At 41.3% G+C, this 11,226-nt stretch overlaps 1 protein-coding gene across 2 annotated transcripts in view; it reads left to right on the top strand.

Annotated features, from left to right (window-relative positions):
• Positions 1–225: 225 nt before the first annotated feature.
• LOC103804999 (amyloid beta A4 precursor protein-binding family B member 2-like) overlaps positions 226–11,226 on the top strand; it is a 19,043-nt gene continuing 8,042 nt past the window's right edge. The window contains exons 1-2 of one of the 2 annotated variants that reach the window (XM_009077634.1): positions 247–497; positions 5,376–5,381. The gene's annotated coding sequence lies outside the window, so the exon portion shown is untranslated. Of the gene's footprint in view, positions 498–5,375; positions 5,382–11,226 lie in introns of both variants that reach the window. The other variant, XM_009077641.1, reaches the window with a different exon arrangement.

Genomic DNA, 11,226 nt, shown 5'->3' with positions numbered 1-11,226 from the left:
GGGAGGGGGGGAAGACTCCCTGTGCACTTCAGCTTCCCCCGAAAGATTGCTTCTGTCACAAAAGATTAATCTCGGAAGTTTACGGGCTAGAAACACAATGTGTAGCAGTGAAGATTCGTGGCAGGGGGAGGAGAGGAGCCTCTCTGCGGGTCAGAGCATGGGGAGCAGCGAGTGGTAGAAGGGATGGGAAGGAGGAGAAGAAGACACACCCCTGATGGAGCGGAGCTCCAGCTGGAGCAAACACAGGCGTGCACAGTCCGAGAGGAGAGTGGGAACTGGCATGATGTGCTTCAACTCGATGCAAAATGAATGAGCTGCTGTTCTCAGGGGTGTTCTGCCCCCGTCGTTGAAGTACAAGTGTGCGGCTGCATCGAGTGCACTGTGCATCCTCTGATGCCTAGAGAGATGCTAACGGAGACAGGACCGGTCAAGGCGTTGAGTTGGGTTTTTGTGTATGACGTGCTTGGCATTTAATTCCTCTTTGCGGCAACAAAAAGGTAAGAAACTTAAAAAGTGTCAAGAAAAAAAACCCCCTCAGCCTTCCCCCTCCATACAACATTCTCACATTAGGAGTAGCCTTTGTCTCGAGCTGTTTGTTCAAAGCTATGGTCTGTTAATCTAAAGCTCCTGTGTGGCTGCCTGCAAGGCAAATTACAGCTCCTAGTGTGACAAAGGCAAGTGAGATTTCCTTTCTCCAAGAGCTGACACTTAACAACCTTCAAGAGAGCACTGTAGCAGAAACGCTGGACTGTGTGCTGAGTGGTGAGTATTTGATGCTGTTCTCCCTCCTTTATCCCTTCAGATGTTGTTCCTTTGAGCAGTAAGCTAACTAATGGATCCTGATGATTAATAGGTTTGGGGCACTGTGTTCAGCTCAGAATTACATGTTCCTAAACCAGCTGCGGTTACTGGCTGCTATCGACCAGCCTGATTCTGTAGAGGGTGATCAGAATTTGTTTTTGCTGGTAATGCAGTGTTAATTGATACAAAGGGTGCTGTAGTTAAGAACAGCAGAAACCTCATTTGCTGGAGAAGAAACCTTTCTATGTTTTCCTCCCAACAGACGGTGCCTGTATAATTATTTATGTGTAATTCTCTGCTAACTTCTAGCTAGTCAGTCTGGGCTTACTTCTTTCAGCCTGTAATTGACAGTGGAGATTGTGCAACCTGTGTAGTTCTCCAAAAGAGGTGAACGTGTTTAATGACAGAAGTATTGCACTGTATGTGTGGATACATCCATAGAACAATATATTGCATTGAAGTGAAATGGTTAATAGCTCTTTTGACAGTAAGAGGAAACTTCATGCTTTAAATGTAATATATTGCCTTGCGGTATCTGCTTGCTTAATCCTATCTGAATTCATAAAGAATTTGCAGCTGGAGAAATTTCATTGATTTGCCAATTGATATATAGCTTTGAATCCTTATTATGCTGGGTGCAGAGAGGAATGAAGAAAGACAAGCACATTTATCTTTTTCTTTAAATTCAGCATCTTCACTCTTAGGGTTCTTGCATGTTGGGGAACCTCATTGCTCTCCCTGTTCTGTGCAGTAATTTTTGCTTTCTTAAAGGATAGCATACATTGCTGAGGCTATGAAGGAAGTACATGAACTGTTTCATCTCTTAAAACTATAGCTTTAATTTTGGTTTTGTAGCTGTTGCCTTGTGGTTAATGTAATTATAACATCTTGTGAGTGAGGAAAAGAATATTTAGCCCTGGAGCATTTCTCAGTAAGAAGTGGCCTATTTCATAAGGAGTTAAAAGAGAGAAAGAGAGAGAATGGAGTTATATTATGTAATACCAGTTAGATTTTTTTTAAAGTGTAGGTTAGTGTTCCCTTTTACATGAAATATGTGTATATAAATAAAATTTCTTCATAGATAGGGTTTAAACATTGATCAGATGCAATACAGATGGAGATCAAGCAAACCATTTGAATTAGTATTTTAGGTAATTAAGGTGTGCATTGAAGGTCTGTGGTATTTCTTGTATTTTTACAGTGTGTTGGTATCCTCTTTGGCAAGGCTTTCTGGTTCATCACTTGGAGTTTCCTGTGTTTCGTGGCATGAAGTAAAACTCTGTGACTGGGGATAAAGTTCTGACCTAATTGATAAGAGTGCTAGTATTGATTCAAGTGCTCTGTGTAGCTGTAATTTGAATTAGAGTGCAGATTTTGCTTCAGTGTAGTTTGAGATAGGCCAGGATAACCTTATTCTCTGGGTGAAGTTAACACAGGTCAAAATCTGAAATTTAACAATCCTAAATCAGAGAATATCAAGTCTCAGTAGGAAGTGTTGAGTTTCATTTCCTCCTATTAGAAAATAACTGGCATCTTCCTGAATTTGATTTGGTATCTGCCAAGGGAAACAATGTCATGTGGGATTTTTTGATAGTATTTTGATGTTGATGTGATATTAAAACTTTTCCTATATGTTTTAAGACATTTCCAAATCGGAAAAACTTCTATGGCTGAATTCAATAATTGTTGTAAAACTTAAACCAGGAAATTTTATATCCAGCTGATCTATCTGAACTGGTAGTCTAGTGATTTGGGGGAAAGGTGGCCTGCTCTTCAATGTTCTTTTCATGCTTCCAGAAGTGTGTTTGTTTTCCCTAACAAGCCAAATGCAGCATTTTCTAATGAGAATTTTCTAATGGTTTGCAGTGGATCATGAAAGATGCCTCTGGTTTATATCAGGAGAAGAGGTACCTGGGATGACCATGTGCATCAGGGGCCTCTAAGTGCACCCACTCCTTACTCTCAGGTCGTCAGTCCCTGAGTGTGTGCAGATGAGGGAAACCCTGAAGGAATGGTGAAGTGACCTGAGATTGCTTATTTATGGAGAGGACTTGAGGAATAACAAGGAACTAGCTTGCCTGTCAGATACCAGTGTGATGTTTGGGACCCAGACTTATCAGTGGGGTTTACTGATTCAGAGTTTCTGCATTTAAGACTACAATTTAGTCTTTACAAAATGTGGATTTGCATAGCATGTTAGGCTGACTCATATTTTCTTTTTATTTTAAAAATAGAATTTGACTAGATTATAGTAGTCTTCATTATATATGTTTAGCAACAGAAGGCTAGATCAAGCTATCAATTTTTAAGCAGAATTCTACTTTGGAGAATTGTTTAAAAATTGATGGCACAGTCTGGCCCACAGTGAATAGGGGATTCCTGCAGAAAGCATGAATTGTACTTCTACTCAGTCCCCATTCTGGTGGTGGCAGGGACCCCAAAATTCAAGGTCTGCTGGAATAGTCTGATACTTGAATACTTGTTGGAAGACAGAAAGCTTAAGCACTACTTTAAAAACAAACAAACAGAAAGGTAAAAAACCATAAAAAACTCATAGAAAATTACAAACCACAGCTATTTTCCTTTCATTGAAAGAAGCTATATTTCTCTCATGGCATACAAAAGGATATAATTCTGTAAGTAACAGGGAGACTTCCAAATGCACAGGCATGAAGGCTGTTTCCTTTATTTGTTCATGTTACCTTGTTGAGGTGTAAATACATTTTGCATAAACATTTTGCTGCATTAAGTGCTGCTAGACTTTGTAATTACAAATTAGAGAACCAGAGCAGGGCCTCTTCTGTGCCTCAGAGGATATGCTCAGGCAAATACTTATAACTGTAAATAAAGATGAAAGGCTCATGTCATGCATCATTATTTTTAATCAAGTAAAATGTGTTTTACTCCACTAAAACTCTACAGTAATTGTAAGCAATGACATTTCACCTAGTTGTTACCTCTTAGGAAGAGAGATGGTCAGGGCTGCTGCTGGTGGATATAGTCCCACATGAAAAGGTTGAAGAACCATGGAGTTTGAAGGGCAAATCTCTGTACTTGCTTAGGGTATAGGTACCACATGGAGCTTTACTTTTTCTGATCTGCTCAAAGAAGACAGCTGAGGAAGCTGCAGTCAGCCAGACTACAGCACAGACTACTGTGAAATGTTAAGTGCCTTCACACCATTAGCTAAATGTGTCAGTCACAAAAATTGTTGGGCTGTAGACTTAACTCTGCCAGGTGCAGGGGAGTGAACTCCTAACACTCTTCCAGGCTCATCTCCAGTACAGTGCCACTCTAAAACATTAGCCAAGCATGGTAGCATCACCTTGATCCTGAAATACCTTGTTGGAGAAGCCAACAAGAACAAAATATCTTGGGTTTTATGGTGTAATTTGTTTTCCATCACATTGTTGTGTTTTCATGGCCATTGTGATAGGAGACACTTCAGGAGCAACTGTGGCCAGTTTGGAGTCCAGGACTTAGAAAACCTGTGTTTATTCCAGACCTATTCACTAAGTCATTTCTAAGCAACTGATCAATCCCTGTAAGCTTTGCAAGCTTGGTGTCATGAGATGGCTAATGGGAATTGGATCCCTTCCCTTCAGTGTGCTGTCTTCAGTCCTGTCCTTATTACTTGACACGGGATGATTTTTCCACTCCACTGCTTTGTTTTACTCTGTTACAAGCTGGGATGATGTAGGATCCCACATTTCTGTGCACAATGCATGAACCTTGCTCAGATGCTCACTGGAGAAAGGCCCTTGTTAAAAAAGGGGATTTTTGAGATGGAGGCAGGGCTGGGAGAGCAGCTCTCTTCTGGAGAATGGTTATTATGCCTTAGAAACTCTATGCATTGCACAGTGGTGTCCAGTATTTAAGGAGAGGTGGGCAGAAGCAGGCTGTAACCCATGTCCTTCCCCAGCATAGCTAACTCTTTCGGTAGCATCATGGGGAACTGTGTGCTGTCTTCACAGGACAGTTCCAGATGTGCACATCTCCCTGTGAACTCACCCTGTTGAGCTGGTGTGACCTAGAAAGCAACGAGCTGTGGTGGATGCAAGGGAGCATGAACTTTTGGAAAACACATTAAAAAAACCTGACAATAATCTTTCTACTCTTTCAGTTTATAAAACACAAGGTTTTCACAGCCTTGAAGAATTATTCTTGTTTCTTTTGTCTGTCTGCTGTAAATAGTTAGAAGAAGGGAGGTTCATGCACTTTCTATGTCTATTTATGCTTTCTACATACTACTTCCCGGACTTGTGTGTGGTATTTTAAGCTTTATTACCTCCCACTGTTGATATGTCTGCACTGCCTCCCTGAATTCAGCTGATGCCTGTTGGCTTCATTGCATGTTTCCAAAAATACAAACTTCAGAGCAACAAGATTCAACAAAGAAAAGTGCAAAAAGGAAATAGTGGCAGTATGCTTAGATGCACTGTGCTACAAACAAACAAGGAACGTTAAATGTACAGCACTTTTCAGCTGCCCTGTCTCATCATATGCTGGAGCTCTGTCTACTTGAGTGCTTTCTAACTTGCTCTTTCTGTTTCTTCATGCTTCCCTGGATTCAGAGAGAGGTAAATGATTTTCATTTTTCTATTTTCATGTTTATCCTTCTGGCATGCGCCAAACAATGTTATATTGGTTTGCTTGTATCAGTGAACAGAAGCTCAGTTTCAGTGAGTTAATTCATATCTCTCTGTCACCTTTTCAGCTTGCTGTTAACAGAACTGTTGAGTTCATATTGGCTGTTGGTTGTTTTGGAGCTTTTTCCCAGGTCCCAAACCCTCTAATACTAGAACAGCTTAAAATCATGCAATGCAAAGTGTTTTAATATTTGCTTCTGGTATTTGAGACTAAAATTTAGGTGGTATTTTGTGTTCTGGAATCTGAAATGCAAGACAGTGGCATTAAAATCCCACCTTTTATTTTAAAAAATGAAAAAATATGACACTAAGAGCAGGGGATTTAAGAGCTAAGTTTAGCAAGAGTTGGAAATGTCAGTGTTTATATCCTATTTTTGGTACTCGTTTCATGTCTGTCTCGGTTGCTCACATGTCTTTAAGTTTGGGGAAAAGTTGTCCCCAGCATGTTTAATTTGTTTGGATGTACAAAGGGATCATTTGGAATTCTCGACAATGCTTCCTGTTTCATGAGAGCACAGACACAGTGAGGCATTGTAGTCAGGTGCTTTGCAGCACAAGGGCTGCAGCCACTCCAAAGGCTCTTAGCAATAGAATTGCATCCCTCAGATGAGATTTGGGGTTTGTTTGCCCTTCTAAATTGCACAAACTTGAGAGTGGGACTGGGTGGAAGGAATGTGGTTTAGAGATGCAGACCATTCCTCATGTTTGCTTTGTGGAATATAATGAGAATGGTTTCCAGGCTTGCCTGTTTTTTTTTTAATCAATTCTTTAGGCAGTGTTGGCCTAGGGAAATGTTTGAACTTTCTTGGTTATGGCTTTGCAATCTAATGTAGGTTTCATGCATGTGGGAAGCAATGATCCTCCCAGCCTAACACTGGCAAAAGTGTGCTGCAAGCAGATTCAGTAGTATCTGTGCACAGCTACTGTGTTCTCTGAATAATAAAGTACAAAGGAGAACTAGAAAGCATTACTTATAAAACAAATCACACCAGAGAGATTAACTGTTCTGGTGTAGTCTGCTATCTACTTCAGTTAAATCTGTAACAGTGCTTTGAGCATCTCAACTTGATGTATTTATTCAATCTGTAAATATTCTTTATGAACAAAAGCCCACATCTTCCAATTAGATCTGAAAGATAGAAGCATTGTCAAAAATATCTAAATACTAATTTGTCAAAGTCAGATCTACAGGATCTGCTGCAAAGAGGCTGTTCAGAGGTTCGCAGGCATAATAACACATTCATTTACTTAGAGAAAATCCAGGATTCATCAGAAGTGCTAGACTGGCCATCCTGAGGAATTAAACCACCACTTTGCAATGCTGCAGAGGAGAAGCAGCAACTCTAATGGCCTTGACAAACTACCTCATTTGTGTGCCCTTTCCTTGAAAACTGCTGTGCAGGGTAGGAAGGCAGCCCCTCTGCCCCTGCACATCTCAAAAATGCTGTGAAACAATTAAGGGGAGGGGGAACCACATGAAAAATTTATGGCAGTCAAGTCACTGGGCAGTGATTATCATATGGTCTGCCCTAGAAATTCTGTGTTTTGTTAAATCCACTTATAAAATAAGCAGAGGTCTAAGCTACTGATTGACTTTTCAGCTTGCCATGTCAGGTCTAGCAGTTGGTGAGCAGCAGTAAGCCCTGTCTGACACCCAAGCAGGAGCTGGATGTGACAGCCTGTTAGCTGGGCTCCCTCAGGCACAGAGTCACCAGCACCACCCTGGTGGTGACCACAGCACTGTCCTCTTTGCCACGATGGTCCTACTTCAGCCATGTAATCAGGAGGTGAGGCTGGGAGTGAGGACCAGCATGAACATCTCAGCTGTACAATCTACTGTCGTCACTGTGCTAACAGAGCTCGTGGATCTGGAGAGCTCAGATACTGAAATGTTTGGACATGTTGTGGTTTAACCCCAGCAGCAGCCAAGAACCACACAGCCTCTCACTCACTCCCCCACCAACGGGATGGGGAGAGAATTAGAAGGGTAAAAGCTACAAAAACTCATGGGTTGAGATAAAGACAGTTTAATAGAGAAAGCAAAAGCTGCACACACAAGCAAAGCAAAACAAGGAATTAATTCACTGCTTCCCACAGACAGGAGGTGTTCAGTCATCTCCAGGAGAGCAGGGACCATCACGCGTAACGGTTCCTTGGGAAGACAAACACCATCACTCCAGATGTCCCCCCTTCCTCCTTCTTCCTCCCACCTTATATACTGAGCATGATGTGCTATGGTATGGAATATCCCTTTGGTCAGTTTGGGTCACCTGTCCCAGCTGTGTCTCCTCCCAGTCTCCCATGCATCCCCAACTCCCTCCCCAGTGTGGCAGTATGGAAAGCAGCAAAGGCCTTGACTCTGTGTAAGCTCTGCTCAGCAATAACAAAACCATCTCTGCATTATCAACTCTGTGTTCTGCACAAAACCCAAACATAGCCTCATACTAGTCTCTGTGAAGAAAGTTAACTCTACTCCAGCTCAAACCAGCACAACCATCAATGTATATATGGGGCCCTTTGCAGGAGTGGAATATAAGCTCTTGGTAGCAGGAAGGGAAATGATCTGTGACATCTCAGAGCCACTTTCCTGGCTAGCCAGGCAGTGGTGGAGAGGCTGACAGGACTCCCATCCCCTCCCTACAGGAGGGAGGTATTGAGCAGAGCTGAGACCTGGGAAGTGCATCTTGGGGTCTGTGTTCTGCTGCTTCATGAGGATCAGCCCGTGGGAAGGAAATTGGAGTGGAAGTTGTGTGAATGCTTTCAGGCTTGGAAGCTCTGAAGGGCTGAGCTGGGTATCAGACAGAATCAGCTCAGAGAGGGTTTTAACAAATTTTGGAAGCTCACAGGACTGTGGCAGTGATAAGACATCAAAGGAAAACCAGCAGCTGTGAGTTTAAGGGCTGCCAGATTAAAGCCTCTGAGTATCACACAAAGTGGCCATAGCTCCTCCTTGAGAGTTAGCAAGTGACATTATCAAGGAATGAAGCAAACAGCCTTTCAGCAGGGGATAATTTGCCCTACAAACTTTATGCTTGAATTAGAAAAACAAGCTTCAGTCTGTCAATGCCAGACCATTTGAGGAGAATTTAATAAATGCAGAACTGATGTTTTGCTGCAAGGAAACCCATTTTCAAGTTGTGTGAGAACTGAAATAAGAAATGTCTCCCAAAAAAATGTGTGCTTGGGGAGGGTATTTTAACTACTTGGATCAAAATCTACTGACCCAGGGTACTTTAGTGATGGCCAAGTTGCCATTCTGGGTTGTGACTGGGGAGCAGCCAAATGGATGCAGGAGCTCTGTGAGGTGGAACGCTTGGAGTGAAGAAGAATTGCAAGTTTTTCATGTGTTTCTAGGATTGCCAGCAAGTGTCAGAAACAGGAAAAACACATTCTCCCCCACATCTTTTCAAACTCTCATCTCTGAGAAGAGTACATGTGGTTAAATGCACCGTGACTGTCTGAGAGAAATGGGAAGGAGAAAACTCTTGGGAGTAGTTCTTTTTCTTCCTCCTTAGCCAGGATTTGATTCCAAAGTGGTTGGGGTATAGTCTCCTGGAGAAGGGGCTGTGGATTTCATTTGGAGGGTGTGGAAGGGAAGCAGTGGCTTCACTCAGTGTCTATCTGGTGTCTGGCAGGTGAAGTCAAAGTCAGAAGGTCCTCAGTAAATCTTCTACAAACAGATTTTTCAGCTTTTTTGAATCCTGCTTGTTTCACCTAGTTATGGTTTCTTACTTTTGAGTTTTTCTCGCTAATTTCACAAATTCCTTGACATGACCCTAATAAAAAGACAAGTGAACTGAGCAGTCACAGACTTCATTTCAGCTATAAATCATTCCCCTTTCTCCTGTGTGAAAGAGCAGCCTGGATTAAAAATCTGAAATGTTAATCCAGAGGTTCTGTAATTTCTGTCATACACATTACTGTGGGGTTTCTTGCACCTCATCATCTCTGCCATTCCATGACACATTTGTGTGTCATGGGGAAAAAAAAAACATACCATACTATATTTATCCACTTTTCTTCTCATGTGTCTCCTCTCACTTCTCTTGCTTTTCTCCTTCTGTGCTGATTTACTCTGTTCCTGTGGATGTTCATGTCCTGATGGTGAATGGCAACCTCCTGCCAGGTGCCTCTGACCCTGCTCTGCTGTAGCAGTGCTGCTCTCCCCTTTCTTCTTCCTGCTCTCACAAGTCTCTGGTCAGCTGTTTGCAGGAGAGCAAAGTGAAGCCTGAAGGTTTTAGACTCAGGAGATGGTTTCCCCACAGCCTGGTGGTGTGTGCTCTGTGTCCCTGCAGTCACAGGAGTCTCTACACCAGTACAGAGAAATAAACAGTCATCTTCTGTAGACTATTCTGGATGAATTTCAATCAATTTTAAGCCAAACCCAGAGGATATCATTTTCTGGTTCAAGGATTCTTGTTACAATTTGTAATACATAAGTCTGTAAAGCAATTTGCATTTTCCTGCATGTGTATAATTTTAATATAGTTGTTTTAAATAGCAATTTAATTTTGATTGAGAAGAGTAAAAATTTTTATTTCAGACTTCAAGACTACTAGGGTGTTGGGGTTTTTTTTAAACAAAAACAAAAAAAGGGATTGATGCAGTTCTACACTGGTCTACAGACCTTTGAAGAAATAATTTTATAATGAGAAGGTGAGGGAGGATGTGCTGCTTTTTTGGGCTGTGTTTAATCAGGACTTTAGCCTAATAGTGGCAAATGGTTATAACTGCTACTCAAACAGGACAGCATAGCATTAGCATAAATTGCATTTAATGTGATTATATTAATCCAAGGTTGAGCAGCTAAGTGATGCTTAGCCAGGTGTTAAATAGGTATGGCTATCTAAGGTTTAGTCAATTACTGTAGACATTTGCCAATTAAAGAGAGTAAAAGAGCAAATAAAAATTAAATTCCATTCTATTTAGCACCTTACATTGTCTTTGCAACTGTCAAAATTGCTTTTTAAAATGTCTTTTTCTAGTCCTGTACTCTTTCAAAATAAAGAAATTTCTATTAAATTTTTAGCTGTTCAGCAGAACCATCGTTGCCCACTTCTGCAGGAAAATAATTCTTACCTATTTTTCTGGTTTTATAGCTTTTTTTTTTCCCCAGAGTACTAATTTATGTCTAGTTCCTATAACTGGAAAGATATTAGAGGATCATGTAATACATGTGCAAATAAAAAAAAAAGAAATTACCTACTATGCAGTACCCCTTCTCTATAATTCTGTATCAACAGAAGCAGTGCATGTGTTATAAAATTTCAAGAGTATACACCTTTTTTTCTTCAACAAAATGCATTATTCTCCCACTAAACACCTTGCTTCCCACTGGTATGGAGGAGAATTTTCCCAGGAGCTGTCATTCTGATCCCACAGATTTCATGTGCACACACACCCTACGGAGACAGAAGACTCCAGGTGGATGAGATGTGATCCATGCTAACTCTGTATCCAGACGTGGGTTTTGTAATGGCTTTTTAGTTTCCTTTTTTTGCTTGTTTTCCCAGCAAGGTGTAAAGACAGGGGAATAGTAAGAGGAGACATTTGCCCTTTTCCATAAATTTCTATTGCAAACACGTTACTCAGCACTCCTCCATTATCGAAGGGGCCTGTTGCACATAAATCTCACTTAAATGTTAATCAGCTTCAAGTGAGCTGCAGTCAAATGGAAGTTTGCAGATGAAGTGACCCAGAAGGGATTGGTAGTGGGAGAAGAATCAGAGAGCAGTCTTCTGGCTCATTTAGTATTCAAGGCTTTGGACAAACAAGA

This window comes from Acanthisitta chloris, unplaced genomic scaffold (assembly GCF_000695815.1).
Source record: "Acanthisitta chloris isolate BGI_N310 unplaced genomic scaffold, ASM69581v1 scaffold22820, whole genome shotgun sequence".
NCBI classification, from domain to species: domain Eukaryota; kingdom Metazoa; phylum Chordata; class Aves; order Passeriformes; family Acanthisittidae; genus Acanthisitta; species Acanthisitta chloris.
The sequence above is the reverse complement of the archived record's forward strand: the minus strand, read 5'-3'. Positions and strand labels throughout refer to the sequence as shown.